Here is a 5,107-nt window from a genome sequence, read left to right as displayed (position 1 = left end):
GGTTCCTCGTGATAGGATTAAATTCATTTTGTTAAAAAAATAGACCTTTTTTATATATAAGTTGCCTACAAATTGTTAGTGGTTGTCCAATGTAATTTGATATTAGGCCAGATGGCAACACGCTCAGAAAGTTTGTATACGTTATCATTTTTATCTTGAATATACAAGCATCCTGTGTTTTAAATTCAACTTGTGTTGTTTTCTTTTGTTCATGTAACCCCTATGTATTATCATGTTCACCCTATTTCATTAGAGGTGTCAAAGGCGAAACGAAGTTCTCGTGAAAATATGTTTCAGGAGTTACTTGAGAGATCAAAACTACTCAATTCAGATTTATAGAGGGCCATGTCCTTATGACATGAGATATGTTCGAACGTGGAACTGGAGAGAGGCCGAAACGAGAAAATTGGGAGTTGCAGATTTCTCAGCAATGGCCCAAGTGGAGTCGGGACAAAGAAAGTTAGTTTGTCAGACTAAGAGGTGATATAAAACTGATAAGGGAACCGACCAAACTGACTTGCAACTCATGTAGGTCCCAGTCAGCTGATTATTCCCTATACGAGTTGGCCAACCATGGAAATAAACGATCAAATTGAACTCTAACTTGGAACCTTGGGAAGTTATTATACATAGGCGAGTTTTTGGTAATTTAGAAGTAGGTGAGTTCATTTGCTGCAAATAGAAGGTGAGAGAGCTAAAGAAGTAGGCCCATACCCCACCGGCTCAGAACAATTGGAGCCATTAGTTGATCGAAATACATAGGCCCCATAGTTGGTCTGGGTCATTTGACCATGGATTAAGAGGTTAACATTTTCATGCATTATCAATAATAAACATCCATATGCAACATATCCAATCATGGTTAACTTTTTTAAAGGATTCTTAGGCATGGATAATGTAGCTAACATACTCAACCATAGTTAGTCATGTTCAATCATAGCCCATATGGGAAATTCTCAAAATTCATGTTGCATTGTTAGATTAACTCCACATAAATACACTATTATATTTATCGTTGACGATGGTCAATCATGGTAAAATAATGATTAACCACAGTCATCTATAGTTATACATTAAAATCCACATTCACTCACACTCAAGCATAGGTGAACATAGTTAACAATGGTAAAATAAGTGCAGTGGTAGGAAAACAATCTGAAGATGATAAGGCAAACACCAAATTCAATGGTCCAACAATCTAAAATATAGCCAACCATTGTCACCATCTCGATAGATACAATACTTAGTCAACCGTGGCAAGCAATGTTTGATGATGGTTTAAGAGGTCCACATTTTCATCCATTATCAACTATAAATATCCATAGGGAACATGGTTAACCATGATGAACTTGTTTGAAGGATGCTTGGGCATAGTTAACATGGCCAACATAATCAACCATGGTCAGCCATGTTCAACTATAGCCCACCTGGTCAATTATCAACATTAATTTTACATTATTAGATTAATGTCACGTAAATACATTATTGTATTCATGGTTAAGCAAGGTCAACCATGATCAAACATTTATTTATGGTTGAGCATAGTGAATTATGGTCAAATAAGCTCACTGATGGGTAAAAGTTTCCACCATGGTCAATCATGGACAACGAGTTCAATGATGGCCAAACCATATCAACTATAGCTAATTATGGTCACTATGACCATACATACTTTACTTTGTCAGCCTCGTCAACCATAGTAAACTAAGGTCAACCATAATCTTCTCTTTAGTATGTGGTGAACCATGATAATCATGATTAATCATGGTAAATTGAGATTTTCCATAGTAGTCATTATCAATCATGTTCAACAAACGTTATCCATGGTCTTCCTTAAACAACATGCTTGATCCTCTTCAACCATGGACAACCTCGTCAACCATTGTAAACCCCATCAAACCACTTCCAACATTAATATAACCATTTTTCTAAAATTAATATAACATTAGGATTAAATTTAATGTAACAATGTAACAATAATCAAATGTGGTCAACCATAATCTTTCCTTTTGATCCCTCGTCAACCATGGTACTCATTGTCAATCATCATCAACTAAGGTCAATGATGGCTTTCCTTGACAAACAATGGTCGACCCTGTTCAACATATTCTCTAAAAGTATTGCTTGTGGAGTATGTGTTTATGCCTCACGAATCCACATTTTTTATTAGAAAATGTATTGAGAAAATGAACGGTTGGTAATTTATAGTATTTATTCTAGAATTTGTGTCTTTCGTGGAAATTGTGTTGAGTATTGTTCCAAAAATTGTCTTTTGATTACTTAAGAATATGAACTCCCGACCTATGTATGATCGTCATGAATGAAATTATGATTATATTACTATAGGATGTTTACCTGTATTGGTGATCAAAGATTCGAGAATTCAAACAAGTCAAGTTTCAACTTGTGTGTCCAAAGGAACTATGGACAAACATTCTAACCAATTCAATAATTTCTACCAATTCTTCAGATTTAGTTTGGATTCAATTAGAGAGGACTGATTGGTTGAGACCATACTTTTTTTCCTGATGGATCATAAATTAGGACTAGGATACTTATAATTTGATTAAGAATGTTGCATGTATTATTGATCAGAGTCTACTTTCAACCAACAGAATTACAAACCAGTTCATGTAATTCCTAGATCCATTGAAATACAATCATTTCAATCCAATAAGGTATGTGGATAAGGTCAATTTTTTTTTTAGTGAATGCAATCATGCGTCAGTATATTGGAAATTCTCGTGCACATAATGATTCCACCTAGATTTTTTTTTGTTCCTCTAATAAGTATGATGAAAAGTATAATTCTATTCCTAACCTTATAATAGAAGAATCATTGGATAATGGAAAATAAAAAAATAAATAGAACTTTTGTATCTAAGAAGATAAAGGTGTAAGGGGTTGATCTATTATGCTCGAGCTTACAATTATTTGAGTTCGAGGTGCTTTCTTGATTATCTATTGGTATTACGAGTAGAAACATGGTTAGATGACTTATGTGTCGCCAATACTGTATACGGTCAATTCAAATTCAGTAGCATATTCATATTATCTTAGAATATAGCCAGTCAAGGGCATCTTATTGATCTTTGTTATACTTATTGTAGATGTTGAAACAACTATTTTATCAGCTACTAACATCGTATCATATAATCAATTCGTATCAATCAATTTCATTTATCAAAATGGCGATAAAGTATTGTATATATGATCTACAGATTACGAATTGATATATCTATTCATATCCAAAAAGAGGGTATATCTTAGAAGATATATCTATTTTATATGACTAGAATCTATCAAAATCCCTTTAGCATTATGGTCGATCAAAAAGATGATTGATCAAGATAAAACTCATTAAGAAAATTACCTATCATGATTGGACCATATTCGAGATGATTTGGGGCGATGAAAATGATCCAAATATCTTTGTCCCATTGAGAAAATACAGATCAGTTCCAAATATAATGGAGATTACAATTATTGATTCGTTTTATATTCATAATATCTCATTATTAGCTATCATTATTGGGCATATATTAGAAGATTTGGTGATATATGATCTTATCAAATTAAAACTTTTTACTAACTAATGGAGATGCAATGGTACATTTGGTCAACATTTATGATATTTGTATTGGTTGTACCCAATGCACATGCGCTTTTCCCACAGATGTATTGTAAATGATATCTTGGGAAGGATGTAAAGCAGAGGAAATTGCTTCTGCTCCAAGAAGAGAAGACTGTGCAGGTTGTAAACTGTGTGAATCCACTTTACCAACAAATTTCTTGACTGTACGTGTTTACTTATGGCATGGGACAATGTGGAGTATTGGTCTAGCTTACTGATCAATATGCATAATAAAAAAAAGTTAAATACATCTCATATTTTTTTATTTTTTTATTTTTTTTCTCCACTAGTAAAAACCCATACTTGATCCAAGATCTCAAGTATGTGTTTTTATCACTGAAGATGAAAAGTATCTTCTATAATGAGTGAATTACCTTGGCTCGATCAACTATATTTTTTGGTTTGCCTATATCTACGGGTTCCTTAGTCCCATTATTTCCCCACGCATAGAAAGTGGGAATGATTTGATTCATTGGTATACTCTAAGTATTTGTTTACTATAACTCATTTTCATTACCTATACATTCCATCCATTACAATTTCCAATTTAATAATTTATTGATCCAATTGAAAAAAGAAAGAGTATAATTGGACATAGCTTACTGATTTTCATTGGACATTGGGAATTGATGGATTTTCCATTGGCCCTATTTGACAGAATTTGTTACCACTTTGGTCATTTTAGTTCCTTGGTCAGTTACTCCAGATCCTCGATTGTTGCATTTACTAACGTTAGCAATATATAGTAGACAATTACAATCATTTGCTCCTCAAGATATTATACCTTTATTTTGTATGGGGGAACTGGAATCAGTTTTCGTTCACCCACTTCTATCCGTACGGAGGGAAGGGGGAGGGGGGGAGAGACGTTTCTATTTGGCCACAATACACTGTGAGTAATTCTATCTTTCTGCTAATTGGAGCTTTAAGTACAGGTCTCTAGAGATTTGATAGACAAACATTAGGTTAAGGAATATTGGATAAGAAATAGTATTCAGTAATAGTGGAAATAATATTCTATTTAGGGTTCTTCATCACTTATACAATGAAATCGCCAATTTTTCCTTACATACGTGGTTACCTGATATTCATTGGTAAGTGCATTATAGTACATGTATGCTTCAGAAGTTGGAGTTCCATTGAAAAAAGGGAATGGGTTAATCCTAACATGGAATTGCTAACTCGTGCTAATTTTATATCTCTTTTTTCTGTGGTTGGTAATGATAAGAGTGGTTCAAATCGTGTATGCAGCTCCTAACTTCTCTGGTCAACAGAATTTCTTGTGGATTATGCTTCACGGCCGTGGAGTATGCTTCAAGATACAAAGACCCCCAAATAATAAATTTTGCTGTTCTGCTTCAAGATACAAAGACCCAACATACCTCTAGGTTGTGGATAGGGGAGGTGGCTGTGTCCTCAAGCAATGGATGGTCATCCTCATGTTTTGTCGGTATTTTGGATTTATTTTTTTTG

This window comes from Pinus tabuliformis, chromosome 1_1, assembly GCF_031772625.1.
Source record: "Pinus tabuliformis cultivar Carrire ecotype Pingquan chromosome 1_1, CPIR1, whole genome shotgun sequence".
Lineage (NCBI taxonomy): Eukaryota > Viridiplantae > Streptophyta > Pinopsida > Pinales > Pinaceae > Pinus > Pinus tabuliformis.
This window is presented reverse-complemented; position numbering follows the sequence as displayed.